The sequence below is a fragment of the Erithacus rubecula genome (genome assembly GCF_903797595.1).
Source record: "Erithacus rubecula genome assembly, chromosome: 13".
Classification (NCBI taxonomy): Eukaryota; Metazoa; Chordata; class Aves; order Passeriformes; family Muscicapidae; genus Erithacus; species Erithacus rubecula.
In genome coordinates, this window is record NC_136665.1 from 1,781,854 (window position 1) to 1,801,350 (window position 19,497).

The following is a 19,497-nucleotide window of genomic DNA, read 5'->3' on the forward strand; positions in this document are numbered from 1 at the left end:
CTGGGGAACGCACCACAACTTCCTCAACATTCCCTGGCACTACCGCCATTCCCGCCACCTCCTCCTCTTCCCCCTCCCCCTTCCCCCTCCTCCTCTTCAATGCTCTCTGGCAACGGCGGACACAGAGAGGAATGGGGTGAAACAGAGGGGAGGGGTGAGGCAGCCAGAGGGAGTGAGACAGCAGGAGGGGACGAAGCAGCAGGCACATCGGGTGATATCATTAAAGACAAATCCTTCTCTGGTTGAGAGCTTAAGGCTAAGCACTGGACACACTTAGATGTTCCTTTACAACCCCCCCCACACTCAGGTTCTTTCATTTCCAATACCATTATTCCACATTCAGTCTGCCACTCCTTCTTGCGGCACAGCAAATAAAACAAATCTAAATACTGTATCTCATCCCATTTTTCATTTTCCCTTAAATACTGCATTAATGAGTTCAGGGTATCATAATTCACAGTACCATTTTCTGGCCATGCCGGCCCCTCTCGCTCATATTCTGGCCATCAATGATTACGATAATCAAACCCTTTACTTTTCTACTTTTTCAACAGACATCCTAACGGTGTATTTCCGCGTATACCCTTAGAGTACTGAACCATAGATTTGAATGCTTTAAATGGCATTTTGAACCGGTTTCACTTACAACTGTACAACAACTCGGCAACCGATCGCAACAACCAATATGCAGCAACGTACAGAACAATAATAACCACAATCAATATTAACAGTTTAACAGAATCAATCATACCACATACTCACACTCACACAACAGAAATAAATAAATACCAAAATAAATACCAGACCAATCCAACTTGCCGCTTCTCGACACCGCGAGGGGCAAGTGCCGGACCTGTGCAGCTTTCGCCGCGTCTGACAGCCAGCGCCTAGGCTTTCCAGACCAACCAGACGTCTTAGCCCAACCCTGCGAGGATCACCACCTCGTCTTATGAGCAGACACTCAAAACCAGAACCAGAAAATAAAGCACCTTCGGGCTTACCTTTTGCAGTCGTCCGCCAGGCGCGGGGGTCGGGCACGAACCGATGACTCCCCGAGAATCACTCGGTGCCGGCGTGGAGTGGATCAGAACACGAACCACCCCAGCCACCTTCGGAGTCCTGCCGTGGTCACCAGAAAACTGTTGCCCGATCCGAAGAAAACACAAACAACCGAAGTCGTTTATGCGGTGCTTTATTGAGGCCTCGGGAGCCTGTGGACTAGCGTCCAGAGACAGAGCCCCATTTGACAGAAAATTCACAGGGTTTTTATATGCTTCTTTACATGATTTTTTCATCTTAACAGATTCTTACTTCATTTTTGATACCTGGTACCATAATCTCTCTGACATTTAAGATTTTGCCAAAAGGTACATTCCCTAGATAAATGGATACACTCCTTAAGATAAGTAATTATTTCTCAACCACACTGCTTATATTACAAAATTTGCTATAAAGTTCATCTGCCGGTTACATACGGCCTACCAAGCCTTAGCATAACTACTACTAATGTCAACTAATATCGATTAATAAGGATTATTATTATTTTAATACAATTTATTGTATCAAAATGGAAACATTACCAAAAGGAAAGCCGACTTGTATGGAACAGAGGGTTTAGAAGAAAAATGCACACGCCAGGTGTCTTTCGGATGTAGCAGAAGCTAGGAGCAGAGTGCACTGTGTGAGCAGTAGAAGACAATTAACCTCTGTCAGAGAGAAATCGCTGTAAAAATCAAAGCGCGAACAAGGAAGAAGCAGAGCAGCAGAGTGCTCTGCGCAGGTTACTGTTTGTCAGTGTCTCCTGGTATGAAACAAGATCGAAGACAGCTAATTTTGCTACTACATGCAAATTCTACATGCTGCCTCCTGTGGTAAACAGGATCTTGCTGTTAGGCTTTGAGATGCAGAGAACACACTGGCCTGTACAGTGGAAAGGGAGAAGTGCTGTGTGGTGCGCTTGCTTTCTACTTAGCTTCAAGTACACTTTGGCTCTGCAGACTTGAAAGAGTGCAAGGTACTCTTTCAGGAAGCTACACAGACTGCTGAGCTATAGGTGGCTTAGGAGAAAAGTGCACCGCTCTGTCTGCCCTGCTTCTTCTATAAGAACCATGCACATTGATATTCCTTCTTACCAGGAGTCACTGATAAACAGTACACTGAGCAGAGCACTCTGCTACTCTGCTTCTTCCTTGTTTTCGCTTTGTGTTTAAAGCAAATTCTCTCTAAAAGAGGTGAATTGTCTTCTACTGCTCACTCAATACTCTCTCTGCTGCTAGCTTCTCCTACTGCCAAAACACGCCTGGCATCTCCATTCTTCTTGTAAACCCTCGGTTCCATACAAGTCTGCCCTGCATCTTGGAAGAGTGCTGTGAACTCCTTGAACCCTGCATAGCGAACAGCACAGTAGTGAAAGTAATGCTTTGGAGAAAGCGTGCACAGCACGCAGCATTCCTGGCCTTGCACTGAACATACCAATGTCATCTCTGCATATCGCAACCGGATTAACAAGCGCCCTATTTACCACAGAAGACTGCATGAAGAGTATGTATTGTAGCAGCAAAGCTATGGGAAGTTGAATTTCCTTCTTACTGGTTCTGTGCTCTTCTTGCAGGGTCCCAAGAGTCTATGGCAGTCTTAGCAGAAGAATAGCCGATTTGTATGGAACAGAGTGTTTAGAAGAAAAGTGCACATGCCAGGTGTGTTTTCGCAGCAGCAGAAGCTAGCAGCAGAGTGTACTGTGTGAGCAGTAGAAGACAATTCACCTCTGTCAGAGAGAAATCGCTGTAAAACACAAAGCGCGAACAAGGAAGAAGCAGAGCAGCAGAGTGCTCTGCGCAGTGTACTGTTTTTCAGTGACTCCTGGAAACAAGGAAGATCAATGCCAGCTAACTTTGCTACTACATGCAAATTCTACATGCAGCCACCTGAGGTAAACAGGATCTTGTTGTTAGGCTTTGAGATGCAGAGAACACACTGGCCTGTACAGTGGAAAGGGAGAAGTGCTCTGTGGTGTGCTTGCTTTCTCCTTAGCTTCAAGTACGCTTTCTCTCTGCAGACTTAAAAGAGTGCAAGGTACATTTTCAGGAAGCTAGACAGACTGATGTGCTATAGGTGGCTTAGAAGAAAAGTGCACCGCTCTGTCTCCCCTGCTTCTTCTATCAGTACCATGCATGTTGATCTTCCTTCTTAGCAGGAGTCACTGACAAATAGTACACTGAGCAGAGCACTCTGCTGCTCTGCTTCTTCCTTGTTCGCGCTTTGTGTTTTACAGTGATTTCTCTCACACAGAGGTGAATTGTCTTCTACTGCTTACTCAATGCACTCTCTGCTGCTAGTTTCTGCTACTGCCAAAACACGCCTGGCATGTGCATTTTTCTTCTAAACCCTCGGTTCGTTACAAGTCTGCCCTGCATCTTGTAAGAGTGCTGTGCACTCCTTGAACCCTGCATACCGAACAGCACAGAACTGAAAGTATTGCTTTGGAGAAAGCGTGCACAGTACACAGCATTCCGGGCCTTGCACTGAACATACCAATGTCATCTCTGCATTTTGCAGCCTGATTAACAAGTGTCCTATTTACCACAGAAGACTGCATGAAGAGTATGTATTGTAGCAGCAAAGCTACGGTAAGTTTAGTTACCTTTTTACAAGTTCTATGCTCTTCTTCTCGCAGGCTTGCAAGAGTGTAGTTCATTCTTACAAGAAGGAAAGCCGACTTGTATGGAACAGAGGGTTTTGAAGAAAAGTGCACATGCCAGTAGTCTTTCGGATGTAGCACAAGCTAGCATCAGAGTGTACTGTGTGTGCAGTAGAAGACAATTCACCCCTGTAAGAGAGAAATCCCTGTAAAACACAAAGCGCGAACAAGGAAGAAGCAGAGCAGCAGAGTGCTCTGCGCAGGTTACTGTTTGTCAGTGTCTCCTGGTAAGAAGGAAGATACACGACAGCTAACTTTGCTGCTACATGCAAATTCTACAAGCAGCCTCCTGTGGTAAACAGGATCTTGCTGATAGGCTTTGACATGTAGAGAACACACTGGCCTGTAAAGTGGAAAGGGAGAAGTGCTGTGTGGTGTGCTTGCTTTCTCCTTAGATTCAAGTACACTTTGGCTCTGCAGACTTGAAAGAGTGCAAGGTACTCTTTCAGGAAGCTACACAGACTGCTGTGCTATAGGTGGCCTATGAGAAAAGTGCACCACTCTGTCTGCCCTGCTTCTTCTATCAGAACCATGCACATTGATCTTCCTTCTTAAAAGGAGTCACTGACAAACAGTACACAGCACAGAGCACTCTGCTGCTCTGCTTCTTCCTTGTTCGCGCTTGGAGTTTTACAGTGATTTCTCTCTGACAGAGGTGAATTTCTTCTACTGCTTACTCAATACATTCTCTTCTGCTTGCTTCTGCTACTGCCAAAAAACGCCTGTCATGTGCATGTTTCTTCTAAACCCTCGGTTCGTTACAAGTCTGCCCTGCATCTTGGAAGTGTGATGTGCACTCCTTGAACCCTGCATAGCGAACAGCACAGTAGTGAAAGCATTGCTTTGGAGAAAGCGTGCACAGCACACAGCATTCCTGGCCTTGCACTGAACATACCAATGTCATCTCTGCATATCGAAGCAGGATTAACAAGCGCCCTATTTGTCACAGAAGACTGCATGAAGAGTATGTATTTTATCATATCAAGCTACGGGAAGTTGAATTTCCTTCTTACTAGTTCTGTGCTCTTCTCCTAGCAGGGTTCCAAGACTCTATGGCACCCTCAGCAGAAGAAAAACGGACTTGTATGGAACAGAGTATTTAGAAGAAAAGTGCAAATGCCAGGTGTGTTTGGGCAGCAGCAGAAGCTAGCAGCAGAGTGTACTGTGTGTGCAGTAGAAGACAATTCACCTCTGTCAGAGAGAAATCGCTGTAAAACCCAAAGCGTGAACAAGGAATAAACAGAGCAGCAGAGTGCTCCGCTCCGTCTACTGATTGTCAGTGTCTCCTGGTAAGAAGGAAGATCAACGACAGCTAACATTGCTACTACATGCAAATTCTGCATGCAGCCTCCTGTGGTAAACAGGAATCTCCCTGTTAGGATTTGAGATGCAGAGAACACACTGTCCTGTACAGTGGAAAGGGAGAGGTGCTGTGTGGTGCGCTTGCTTTCTCCTTAGCTTCAAGTACACTTTGGCTCTGCAGACTTGAAAGAGTGCAATGTACTCTTTCAGGAAGCTACAAAGACAGATGTGCTATAGGTAGCTTAGGAGAAAAGTGCACCCCTCTGTCTGCACTGCTTCTTCTATCAGTACCATGCACGTTGATATTCCTTCTGACCAGGACTCACTGACACACAGTACACTGCGCAGAGCTCTCTGCTGCTCTGCTTCTTTCTTGTTTGCAGCTTGTGTTTTACAGCGATTTCTCTCACACAGAGGTGAATTCTCTTCTACTGCTCACTCAGGACACTCTGTTGCAAGCTTCTACTACGGTCAAAACACGCCTGGCATGTGCACTTTTCTTCTAAAGCCTCGGTTCCATACAAGTCAGCCCTGCATCTTGTAAGAGTGCTGTGCACTCCTTGAACCCTGCATAGCGAACAGCACAGAAGTGAAAGTAATGCTTTGAAGAAAGCATGCACAGCACACAGCATTCCTTACCTTGCACTGAACATGCCAATGACATTTCTGCATATAGCAGCAGGATTAACAAGCGTACTATTTGCCACAGAAGACTGCATGAAGAGTATGTATTGTAGCAGCAAAGCCACGGGAAGTTGAATTTCCTTCTTACTAGTTCTGTGCTCTTCTCCTTGCACGTTTCCAAGAGTGTAGTTCAGTGTTACCAGAAGGAAAGACGACTTGTATGGAACAGAGGGTTTTGAAGAAAAATGCACATGCCAGGTGTCTTTCGGCAGTAGCAGAAGCTAGCAGCAGAGTGTAATGTGTGAGCAGTAGAAGACAATTCACCTCTGTTAGAGAGAAATAGCTGTAAACCACAAAGCGCGAACAAGGAAGAAGCAGTGCTTTAAAGTACTCTGCGCAGTGTACTGTTTTTCAGTGACTCCTGGCAAGAAGGAACATCAGCGACAGCTAACTTTGCTACTACATGCAAATTCTACATGCAGCCTCCTCTGGTAAACAGGATCTTGCTGTTAGGCTTTGAGATGCAGAGAACACACTGGCCTGTACAGTGGAAATGGAGAAGTGCAGTGTGGTGCGCTGCTTTCTCCTTACCTTCAAGTACACTTTGGCTCTGCAGACTTGAAAGAGTGCAAGGTATTCTTTCAGGAAGCTAGACAGACTGCTGTGCTTTAGGTGGCTTAGGAGAAAAGTGCACCTCTCTCTTAGCACTGCTTCTTCTATCAGTACCATGCACGTTGATCTTCCTTCCTAGCTGGAGTAACTGACGCATAGTGCACTGCGCAGAACACTCTGCTGCTCTGCTTCTCGCTTGTTCGCACTTTGTGTTTTACAGCGATTTCTCTGTAACAGAGGTGAATTGTCTTCTACTGCTCACTCAATACACTCTGCTGCTAGCTTCTGCTACTGTCAAAACACGCCTGGCATGTGCATTTTCTTCTAAACCCTCGGTTCCATACAAGTTTGCCCTGCATCTTGTAATAGTGCTGTGCACTCCTTGAACCCTGCATAGCGAACAGCACAGTAGTGAAAGTAATGCTTTGAAGAAAGCGTGCACAGCACACAGCATTCCTGGCCTTGCACTGAACATACCAATGGCATGTCTGCATATGGCAGCCGGATTACAAGCGTCCTATTTGCCACAGAAGACTGCATGAAGAGTATGTATTGTAGCAGCAAAGCTACGGGAAGTTGAATTTACTACCTACTAGATCTGTGCTCTCCTCCTCGCAGTGTTCCAATATTGTAGTTCAGTTTTACCAGAAGGAAAGCCGACTTGTACAGAACAGAGTGTTTTGAAGAAAGCTGCACATGCCAGTAGTCTTTCGGATGTAGCACAAGCTAGCAACAGAGTGTATTCTGTGAGCAGTAGAAGACAATTCACCTCTGTTAGAGAGAAATCGCTGTAAAACACAAAGCGCGAACAAGGAAAAAGCAGAGCAGCAGAGTGCTCTGCGCAGTGTACTGTTTGTCAGTGTCTCCTCGTAAGAAGGAATATCAACGACAGCTAACTTTGCTACTACATGCAAATTCTACATGCAGCCTCCTGTGGTAAACAGGATCTTCCTGTTAGGCTTTGAGATGCAGAGAACACACTGGCCTGTACAGTGGAAAGGGAGAAGTGCTGTGTGGTGCGCTTGCTTTCTCCTTAGCTTCAAGTACACTTTCGCTTTGCAGACTTGAAAGAGTGCAAGGTACTCTTTCAGGAAGCTAGACAGACTGCTGTGCTATAGGTGGCTTAGGAGAAAAGTGCACCTCTCTGTCTGCACTGCTTCTTCTATCAGTACCATGCACGTTGATCTTCCTTCTTATCAGGACTCACTGAAAAACAGTACACTGCGCAGAGCACTCTGCTGCTCTGCTTCTTCATTGTTCGCGCTTTGTGTTTTACAGCGATTTCTCTCAGTCAGAGGTGAATTCTCTTCTACTACTCACTCAGTGCACACTGCTGCTAGCTTCTGCTACTGTCAAAACACACCTGGCATATGCAATTTTTTTCAAAACCCTCGTTTCCACACACGTCTGCCCTGCATCTTGGAAGAGTGCTGTGCACTCCTTGAACCCTGCATAGCGAACAGCACAGTAGTGAAAATAATGCCTTGGAGAAAGCGAGCTCAGCACACAGCATTCCTGGCCATGCATTTAACATACCAAATTCATCTCTGCATATCGCAGCCGGATTAACAAGCGTCCTATTTGCACACTGGAGACATCATGAAGAGTATCTATTGTAGCAGCAGATACGGAAAGTTGAATTTTCTTCTTACTAGATCTGTGCTCTTCTCCTTGCAGGGTTCCAAAATTGTAGTTCAGTGTTACCAGAAGGAAAGCCGACTTGTATGGAACAGAGGGTTTAGAAGACAAATGCACATGTCAGGTGTCTTTCGGATGTAGCAGAAGCTAGCAGCAGAGTGTACTGTGTGAGCAGTAAAATACAATTCACCTCTGTTAGAGAGAAATAGCTGTAAAGCACAAAGCGCGAACAAGGAAGAAGCAGAGCATTAAAGTACTCTGCGCAGTGTACTGTTTTTCAGTGACTCCTGGCAAGAAGGAACATCAGCGACAGCTAACTTTGCTACTACATGCAAATTCTACATGCAACCTCCTGTGGTAAACAGGACCTTGCTGTTAGGCTTTGAGATGCAGAGAACACACTGGCCTGTACAGTGGAAAGGGAGAAGTGCTGTGTGGTGCACTGCTTTCTCCTTAGCTTCAAGTACACTTTGACTCTGCAGACTTGAAAGAGTGCAAGGTACTCTTTCAGGAAGCTAGACAGACTGCTGTGCTAGAGGTGGCTTAGGAGAAAAGTGCACCTCTCTATCTGCACTGCTTCTTCTATCAGTACCTGCAGCTTGAACTTCCTTCTTAGCTGGAGTCACTGACAAACAGTACACTGCACAGAGCACTCTGCTGCTCTGCTTCTTCCTTGTTCGCGCCTTGTGTTTTACAGCGATTTCTCTCTAAAAGAGGTGAATTGTCTTCTACTGCTCACTCAGTACACTCTGCTGCTAGCTTCTTCTACTGCCAAAACACGCCTGGCATGTGCATTTTTCTTCTAAACCCTCGGTTCCATACAAGTCTGCTTTGCGTCTTGTAAGAGTGCTGTGCAATCCTTGAACCGTGCATAGCGAACAGCACAGAAATGAAAGTAATGTATTGGAGAAAGCGTGCACAGCACCCAGCATTCCTTGCCTTGCATTGAATATACCAATGACATCTCTGCATATCACAACCGGATTAACAAGCGTCCTATTTGCCACAGAAGAGTGCATGAAGAGTATGTATTGCAGCAGCAAATCTACAGGAAGTTTAATTTCTTTCTTACTAGATTTGTGCTCTTCTCCTTGCAGGGTTCCCAGAGTGTAGTGCAGTCTTAGCAGAAGGAAAGACGACTTGTATGGAACAGAGGGTTTTCAAGAAAAATGCACATTCCAGGTGTGTTTCGGCAGTAGCAGAAGCTAGCAGCAGAGTGTACTGTGTGTGCAGTAGAAGACAATACCCCTCTGTCAGAAAGAAATCCTGGTAAAACACAATGCGCGAACAATGAAGAAGCAGAGCAGCAGAGTGCTCTGCGCAGGTTACTGTTTGTCAGTGTCTCCTGGTAAGAAGGAAGATCAACGACAGCTAACATTGCTACTACATGCAAATTCTACATGCAGCCGCCTGTGGTAAACAGGATCTTGCTGTTAGGCTTTGAGATGCAGAGAACACACTGGCCTGTACAGTGGAAAGGGAGAAGTGCTTTGTAGTGCGCTTGCTTTCTCTTTCGCTTGAAGTACAATTTGGCTCTGCAGACTTTAAACAGTGCAATGTACTCTTTCAGGAAGCTAGACAGACTGCTGTGCTGTAGGTGGCTTAGGAGAAAAGTGCACCTCTCTGTCTGCACTACTTCTTCTATCAGTACCATGCACGTTGATCTTCCTTCTTACCAGGAGTCACTGACACACAGTGCACTGCGCAGAGAACTCTGCTGCTCTGCTTCTTCCTTGTTCGCGCCTTGTGTTTTACAGCGATTTCTCTCTAAAAGAGGTGAATTCTCTTCTACTGCTCACTCAATACACTCTGCTGCTCGTTTCTTCTACTGCCAAAACACGCCGGACATGTGCATTTTTCTTCTAAACCCTCGGTTCCATACAAGTCTGCCATGCATCTTGTAAGAGTGCTGTGCACTCCTTGAACCCTGCATAGCGAACAGCACAGAAGTGAAAGTAATGCTTTGGAGAAAGCGTGCACAACACACAGCATTCCTGGCCTTGAACTGAACATACCAATGTCATCTCTGCATATGGCAGCCAGATTAACAAGCTTTCTATTTGCCACAGAATACTGCATGAATAGTATGTATTGTAGCAGCAAAGCTACGGGAAGTTGAATTTCCTTCTTACTAGTTCTGAGCTCTTCTCCTTGCAGGGTTCCAAGAGTGTAGTGCAGTCTTACCAGAAGGAAAGCCGACTTGTATGGAATAGAGGGTTTAGAAGAAGAATGGACATTCCAGGTGTCTTTTGGCAGTAGCAGAAGCTAGCAGCAGAGTGTACTGTGTGTGCAGTAGAAGAAAATTCACCTCTGTCAGAGAGAAATCGCTGTAAAACACAATGCGCGCACATGGAATAAGCGAAGCAGCAGAGTGCTCTGCGCAGGTTACTGTTTGTCAGTGTCTCCTGGTAAGAAGGAAGATAAACCACAGCTAACTTTGCTACTACATGCATATTCTGCATGCAGCCTCCTGTGGTAAACAGGATCTTGCTGTTAGGCTTTGAGATGCAGAGAACACACTGGCCTGTACAGTGGAAAGGGAGAAGTGCTCTGTGGTGCGCTTGCTTTCTCCTTAGCTTCAAGTACACTTTGGCTCTGCAGACTTGAAAGAGTGCAAGGTACTCATTCAGGAAGCTAGACAGACTGCTGTGCTATAAGTGGCTTAGGAGAAAAGTTCACCTCTCTGTCTGCACTGCTCCTTAAATCAGTACCATGCACGTTGATCTTCCTTCTTAGCAGGAGTCACTGACAAACAGTACACTGCGCAGAGCACTCTGCTGCTCAGCTTCTTCCTTGTTCGTGATTTGTGTTTTACAGAGATTTCTTTCACACAGAGGTTAATTGTCTTCTACTGCTCAATCAGTACCCTCTGATGCTAGCTTCTGCTACTGCCAAAACACGCCTGGCATGTGCAGTTTTCTTCTAAACCCTCGGTTCCATACAAGTCTGCCCTGCAACTTGGAAGAGTGCTGTGCACTCCTTGAACCCTGCATAGCGAACAGCACAGTAGTGAAAGTAATGCTTAGGAGAAAGCGTGCACAGCACACAGCATTCCTGGCCTTGCACTGAACATACCAATGTCATCTCTGCATATCGCAGCCGTATTACCAAGCGTCCTATTTTCCACAGAAGACTGCATGAAGGGTATGTATTGTAGAAGGAAAGCTACGGGAAGTTGAATTTACTTCCTTCTAGTTCTGTGCTCTTCTCCTTGCAGGTTTCCAAGAGTGTAGTGCAGTCTTACCAGAAGGAAATACGACTTGTATGGAACAGAGGGTTTAGAAGAAGAATGCACATGCCAGGGTTCTTTCGGATGTAGCAGAAGCTAGCAGCAGAGTGTACTGTGTGAGCATTAGAAGACAATTCACCTCTGTCAGAGAGAAATCGCTGTAAAACACAAAGCGCGAACAAGGAAAAAGAAGAGCAGCAGAGTGCTCTGCGCAGGTTACTGTTTGTCAGTGTCTCCTGGTAAGAAGGAAGATAAACCACAGCTAATTTTACTGCTACATGCAAATCCTGCATGCAGTATCCTGTGGTAAACAGGATCTTGTTTTTAGGCTTTGAGATGCAGAGAACACACTAGCCTGTACAGTGGAAAGTGAGAAGTGCTGTGTGGTGCACGTGCTTTCTCCTTAGCTTCAAGTACACTGGCTCTGCCGACTTGAAAGTGAGCAAGGTACTCTTTCAGGAAGCTAGACAGACTGCTGTGCTATAAGTGGCTTAGGAGAAAAGTGCACCTCTCTGTCTGCACTGCTCCTTAAATCAGTACCATGCACGTTGATCTTCCTTCTTACCAGGAGTCACTGACAAACAGTACACTGCGCACAGCACTCTGCTGCTCTGCTTCTTTCTTGTTCGAGCTTTGTGTTTTACAGCAATGTCTCTCTAAGAGATGTGAATTCTCTTCTACTGCTCACTCAGTACACTCTGCAGCTAGCTTCTGCTATTGTCAAAACACGCCTGGCATGTGCACTTTTCTTCTAAACCCTTGGTTCCATACAGGTCTGCCCTGCACATTGGAAGAGTGCTGTGCACTCCTTGAACCCTGCATAGCGAACAGCACAGTAGTGAAAGTAATGATTTGAAGAAAGCGTGCACAGCACAGAGCATTCCTGGCCTTGTACTGAACATACCAATGTCATCTCTGCATATCGCAGCCTGATTAACAAGCGTCCTATTAGCAGCAATGCTACGGGAAGTTGAATTTCCTTCATACTAGATCTGTGTTCTTCTCCTTGCAGGGTTCCAAGAGTGTAGTGCAGTCTTACCAGAAGGAAAGCCGACTTGTATGGAACAGAGGGTTTAGAAGAAAAGTGCACATGCCAGGTGACTTTCTGATGTATCAGAAACTATCAGCAGAGTGTACTGTGTGTGCAGTAAAAGACAATTCACCTCTGTCAGAGAGAAATCGCTGTAAAACACAAAGCACGAACAAGGAAGCAGCAGAGCAGCAGAGTGCTCTGTGCAGGTTACTGTTTGTCAGTGTCTTCTGGTAAGAAGGAAGATGAACCACAGGTAGCTTTGCTACTACATGCAAATTCCGCATGCAGCATCATGTAATAAACAGCATCTTGCTGTTAGGCTTTGAGATGCAGAGAACACACTGGCCTGTACAGTGGAAAGGGAGAAGTGCTGTGTGGTGCGCTTGCTTTCTCCTTAGCTTCAAGTACACTTTGGCTCTGCAGACTTGAAAGAGTGCAAGATACTCGTTCAGGAAGCTAGACAGACTTCTGTGCTATAGGTGGCTTAGGAGAAAAGTGCACCTCTCTGTCTGCACTGCTTCTTAAATCAGTACCATGCACGTTGATCTTCCTTCTTAGCTGGAGTCATTGACACACAGTACACTGCACAGAGCACTCTGCTGCTGTACATTTCCTTGTTCGCACCTTGTGTTTTACAGCGATTTCTCTCACACACAGGTGAATTCTCTTCTAGGTCTCACTCAGTACACTCTGCTGCTAGCTTCTGCTACTGCCAAAACACGCCTGGCATGTGCACTTTTCTTCTAAACCCTCGGTTGCATACAAGTCTGCCCTGCATCTTGGAAGAGTGCTGTGCACTACTTGAACCCTGCACAGCGAACAGCACAGTAGTGAACCTAATCCTTTGAAGAAAGCGAGCACAGCACACAGCATTCCTGGCTTTGCACTGAACATAACAATGTCATCTCTGCATATGGCAGCCGGATTAACAAGCATCCTATTTGCCACAGAAGACTGCAAGAAGAGTATGTATTGTAGCAGCAAAGCTACGGGAAGTTGAATTTTCTTCTTACTAGTTCTGTGCTCTTCTCCTTGCAGTGTTCCAATATTGTAGTTCAGTTTTACCAGAAGGAAAGGCGACTTGTATGGAACAGAGGGTTTTGAAGAAAAATGCACATGCCAGGTGTGTTTCGGCAGTAGCAGAAGCTAGCAGCAGAGTGTATTGTGTGTTCAGTAGAAAACAATTTCCCTCTGTCAGAGAGAAATCGCGGCAAAACACAAAGCGCGAACAAGGAAGAATCAGAGCAGCAGAGTGCTCTGCGCAGGTTACTGTTTGTCAGTGTCTCCTGGTAAGAAGGAAGATAAACCACAGCTAATTTTGCTGCTACATGCAAATCCTGCATGCAGTATCCTGTGGTAAACAGGATCTTGCTGTTAGGCTTTGAGATGCAGAGAACACACTAGCCTGTACAGTGGAAAGTGAGAAGTGCTGTGTGGTGCACGTGCTTTCTCCTTAGCTTCAAGTACACTTTCGCTCTGCAGACTTGAAAGAGTGCAAGGTACTCTTTCAGGAAGCTAGTCAGACTGGTGTTCTCTAGGTGGCTTAGGAGAAAAGTGCAACTCTCTGTCTTCTGTGCTTCTTCTTTTAATACCATGCATGTTGAGCTTCCTTCTTACCGGGAGTCACTTTCAAAAAGTACCCTGCGCAGAGCAATCTGCTGCTCTGCTTCCTCCTTGTTCGAGCTTTGTGTTTTACAGCAATGTCTCTCTAAGAGAGGTGAATTCTCTTCTACTGCTCACTCAGTACACTCTGCAGCTAGCTTCTGCTACTGTCAAAACACACCTGGCATGTGCACTTTTCTTCAAAACCCTCGTTTCCACACACGTCTGCCCTGCATCTTGGAAGAGTGCTGTGCACTCCTTGAACCCTGCATAGCGAACAGCACAGTAGTGAAAGTAATGCCTTGGAAAAAGCGAGCACAGCACACAGCATTCCTGGCCATGCATTTAACATACCAAATTCATCTCTGCATATCGCAGCCGGATTAACAAGCGTCTTATTTACACACTGGAGACAGCATGAAGAGTATCTATTGTAGCAGCAAAGATACGGAAAGTTGAATTTCCTTCTTACTAGTTCTGTGCTCTTCTCCTTGCAGGGTTCCAAAATTGTAGTTCAGTGTTACCAGAAGGAAAGCCGACTTGTATGGAACAGAGGGTTTAGAAGACAAATGCGCATGCCAGGTGTCTTTTGGATGTAGCAGAAGCTAGCAGCAGCGTGTACTGTGTGAGCAGTAAAAGACAATTCACCTCTGTTAGAGAGAAATCGCTGTAAAGCACAAAGCGCAAACAAGGAAGAAGCAGAGCATTAAAGTACTCTGCGCAGGTTACTGTTTTTCAGTGACTCCTGGCAAGAAGGAACATCAGCGACAGCTAACTTTGCTACTACATGCAAATTCTCCGTGCAGCCTCCTGTGGTAAACAGGATCTTGCTCTTAGGCTTTGAGATGCAGAGAACACACTGGCCTGTACAGTGGAAAGGGAGAAGTGTTGTGTGGTGCGCTGCTTTCTCCTTAGCTTCAAGTACACTTTGGCTCTGCAGACTTGAAAGAGTGCAAGGTACTCTTTCAGGAAGCTAGACAGACTGCTGTGCTAGAGGTGGCTTAGGAGAAAAGTGCACCTCTCTATCTGCACTGCTTCTTCTATCAGTACCTGCAGGTTGAACTTCCTTCTTAGCTGGAGTCACTGACAAACAGTACACTGCACAGAGCACTCTGCTGCTCTGTTGTAATGAGGTATAAAGAATGATTCAGCAAACCTCTGTCCATCTCTTCCGGTTGGTCCCTGGCTCCCTGTCCTGTGACCTTCCCCTGTGACCTTGTAGCCCACCTGAAGTTCCTGTAGTACCCCCTGTGTCCTTACCCCATTGGCTGCCATCCAAGGCCACTGCCATTACCTTCTCCTGAATACCCCGCTCCCGGAGAGAATCTGTCTCTTTCCTGCCACACCATCGCCATGAAATAAACCTGGGACCTGAAAGAGCCTCTTTTGTATCCTTTTCTAACCCATGCGGTTACTTTGTCTGATCCTAAGTAATTAGGAAAAAGACACAGTAATCATAGCAGGTGGCGCCTGACGAGGGCTTATTTTTAAGACCCTACTAGCCTGGAAGTCCCAGTTTTTTTTTGGACTTTAAAAGGCCGTCTGTGCTGGTCATGTACCTCTGTGACTTCGGAGCTGCTTTTACCAGCCCCGAGCACACGAGGAGGGGACGGGGAACTCTTCTGAGGTACTAGAAGAGCCGTTTCTGGGTTAGAACTTTCGCTGAGTTACTGGTGGGACCGCGCCTCGTCTGAGAGAGGTAAGTGAACCCCAATTTAGCCCCAAGGTACAGGGGGGGGGTTTAGACGGGGTGGCTCCAGGCCCGTGGGGGGGGGTGTACCCCGCGGGGTGGTAGCGGCGGCGGCAGTTACAGTGCGGAGTAGGGAGCACGTGCGCGGTGTTGCGCAACCCGCCGGCATTACACGTGCTTGGCCAAGCTCTGCCTGGCGTGTGCTGCCTTATTGCTGTTAATCGCAGGCGCGGGGAATTCCCTGAGGAGGGTTTCCCCGGGAACGGCTGTGTGGCCATAACGGCAGCCACGTGTTGTGACAAAGCCCAGTACCCCCACACAGAAACATCACCTGGGTTTGCGACTAACTGCTATTGTGTAACTTTTTGCGAGAGTACGGGACCTGTGCATTTTGTTTTTATAACATCGGAATGGGGGGGAATTTCTCTGCACAGCAAAAGAGTGTTATTTCTCAGCTTAAAGAAATGTTAGATGCACAGGATGTTGTAATTTCTAAGAAACAGATTGGAAAGTTTGTTAGCTGGTTGTCTCGAGAAATTATAGAATTTGAGAAGCAAAATATCAATTCAATTTTATTCTGGAACACTGTTGGAAATTTATTAACTTCTAAAATACAGAAAGGTGATACCACTGCTGCTTTATTTTTGCCTATATTTTTAAATGTTCACAAACAATTATCACAATTAGAAAACAATGATCAACCACAGGAAAATTCTTTAAAACCCTCTTTACCTAATTCGGAACCTTCTGTCCCTAAATTAAAAAGTAAATTAGAAATACCTCAAGAAACTACTAATTCTAAAGATCCCCCGAAATATACAGACTTAAAAACTTCTGAACAGCCTGCTACAAACTTGCCAGTGTATCCATCTCCGTCAGCCTTGCCTTCTGAGCATGCTAATTTAGAAAATCACCCTTCTCTGGTGCAGACAGAGAAACCTGTAGTACCTTCTTACAATATGCCTTTTTCTCCAAATAATCTGTTCCTGCATCCAGCACCTATACCTCAGTATTTTTCTGGCTGTTTTAACCCATTCTTCCAACCCTGTAACCCTACACCGTCTCCTAACCCTTCTATTCACACCGGGAGGGAGGACCCACACCCAGGAGCGGGAGGGGGAGGGGAAGCATGTGTCTCAGTTACACAGCCACAGACTGCAGAGGCACAGAATCAATTAACCCCTAACGTACCAGTTAACCCTGAACCTGACCGTATTTTGGATTCAGCCCCGGTTCATTATGTAGGTAAAAATAATGGTAAAAGAAGCTACCAACCATTATCATACCAAGACCGTAAAGAGATTTGCAAATTACAGCACCAGTTTGGGAGACAAAGTGAAATATTTAAAGGCATTTTAAAAGCAACTTTTACATCAAATGAACTTGTTCCGCATGATTTAAAGGACCTTTTCAGGTGTTTGCTAACCCCAGCTGAATATGAATTATGGTCTAATATTTGGAAACGTTCCTTAAGCAGTCTTTTAATAGAGCTTCACCAAAATTCTGAACATTCTAAGGATTCTGATAATAATGAACTTACATTAAATCATTTATGTGGGGAGGGGGAAATACACTGCCCTGAAAAGCAAACTAAATTGTTGTCTAAATTTATTTTGGATAAGGTTTGTAATGCTGCTGAAAACGCCTTTATCAAATTGCCAACAGTTGAAGTAACTAGTAGTTATGTTAATATTTAACAATATTCTTCTGAGACTTTTTTAAGCTTTGTAGATCGCTTAAAGGCACAGGTGGAACAACAGGTGCATAATCCAGCCATGCAGGCAGAACTGATTAGAGAATTAGCAGAGAAAAACGCCAATCAAGCTTGTCGGAGAGTCATCCTCAGTCTGCCACTATACCCAGAACCAACTCTAGCACAGATGATAGAAGCCTGCACACACAGAGCAGAGATGTTCAGTTCTCCAGAGAGGACCCCGAGTCCAGCACCACCTGAGCCTTCAGCACCTGAACCACCACAGATGAAGAAGCCGCAGATGTCATCACAGCAGCTGAAAAACATCAACTGTTTCCAGTGTCAGCAGCAAGGACATATGGCTAGAGACTGTCCTCAGAACAGGAAACAGAATAAATTCAACAAACAAAAAAACTAGAAATGAGGCGCGAGCCTGCTATAAACACCATAACGCACCAGGATATAAATTCTGCAGGCTACACTCTAGCAAAAGACTCTCCCTTAAAAATAAAGGGGGAGGAGGGGATGGAAATGTGGGTATAACAGATAATGTAAATGTTAAATGTTCTCTTGACCAGGTCAGGCAGTCTTGTGGCCGTGTTAGGCTCCAGACTACCAAAGGTTTTCATTTCAGATCTGCTGAGTGGACTATCATCCTGGTGGACGTTTCGAGCCCCCTAATTGATAGGATGGTTTGCCACACAGAGCGTGAGTATTTTGTTGTGGGAGACACAGCACACACACCTTTAGAACTTGAGATAGCACCTATGATCATAAAGGGAAAAATATCCAGTGTTATCATATTAGCACGATGCTCTCAGCCACCTTTCTATTTGAGTGAGGGGCAAGTTCTGGCCCAAGCTTTTCCTATTCCAGCAGATATTACAGCAGATGATAAGTCGCCAGAGGTTTACTGGGCAGAGACGGTACGTGAGGAAAAGCCTTCCCTAGCATGCAACCTGACACATAAATCAGACCATCTACATGTGCAAGGTGTTCTGGACACAGGCTCAGATGTAACCATTATACCTGAAAGGATGTGGCCTTCACAGTGGGAATTGCAGCCTGTGGCTGGGCAAATTCAGGGTATAGGAGGAGTTAAATTGGCTAAAATAGCAAAAAGCATTGTGCAGATTGAGGGACCGGACGGCAAATTGGCCAGTGTTCGTCCGTTTGTAATTGATTACAAGTGTCCCTTGTGGGGAAGAGATGCCATGTCACAATGGGGAATTAAAATGATAATTCCAAAAACTCCTCAGGATTTTTAGAAGCGGCCACTGTGCAGTGCCGGGTCCAGAAGCTAACATGGCTAAATGATACACCTGTCTGGACCACTCAGTGGCCATTAAGAAAAGTTACGGGCACTGGAAAAACTTGTAGAGGAGCAATTAGCAAAAAATCACATAGAGGAAACAACAAGCCCCTGGAATTCTCCAATCTTTGTAATAAAAAAACCAGGGAAAGACAAATGGAGATTATTACATGACCTTAGAGAAATAAATAAAGTAATTCAAGACATGGGATCTCCCCAACCTGGGATGCCTTCTCCAACTATGTTACCTAGAGATTGGCAATTGGCAGTATTAGACATTAAAGATTGTTTTTTCCAAATCCCATTACACCCTGAAGATGCTCCCAGGTTTGCATTCTCAGTACCATCATTGAACAGAGAGGCTCCAATGAAGAGATACCACTGGAAAGTGCTTCCACAGGGTATGAAGTGCAGTCCTGCTATTTGCCAGTGGTATGTAGCTTCATTGTTGTCTCCTGTGCGTGCACAGAGAAAAGAAGCAATCATATTACATTATATGGATGATGTCCTGGTGTGTGCTCCTGATAACTTCATACTCCAAAACACACTTGACCTAGTAGTTAAAGTTTTAACCTCTGCTGGATTTCAGTTACAGGATAACAAGGTTCAAAGGATGCCACCTTGGAAGTATCTGGGCCTAGAGATCACTGCCAGGACCATTGTTCCACAGAAATTAGAAATTAACTGTAATCCCAAAACTCTAGCAGATCTCCACTCTTTGTGTGGTTCATTGAACTGGGTAAGACCTTGGTTAGGCCTCACTACTGAGGACTTACAACCCCTTTTTAATTTATTGAAAGGGGAGAGAGAGCTGGTTTCTCCCAGGGAACTGACACCTGAGGCAAAAGCTTCAATTGAAAAGGTACAGAAAGCTCTGTCTGAGAGGCAGGCTCACCGCTATCAGCCTGAACTGCCTTTCAATTTCATTGTTTTGGGGAAACTGCCACACTTACATGGTTTAATATTTCAGTGGGTTGAGGGGCAGAGGGACTCACTCCTAATCATAGAATGGGTCTTCCTCTCCCACCAAAGATCCAAAACTATTACACAACCACAGGAGCTTAT

At 45.5% G+C, this 19,497-nt stretch overlaps 1 protein-coding gene across 1 annotated transcript in view; it reads right to left on the minus strand.

Annotated features, from left to right (window-relative positions):
* Positions 1-19,497, minus strand: part of LOC306807311 (uncharacterized protein) — a 1,031,843-nt gene that overhangs the window by 989,705 nt on the left and 22,641 nt on the right. The gene's annotated exons all lie outside the window — the stretch shown is intronic.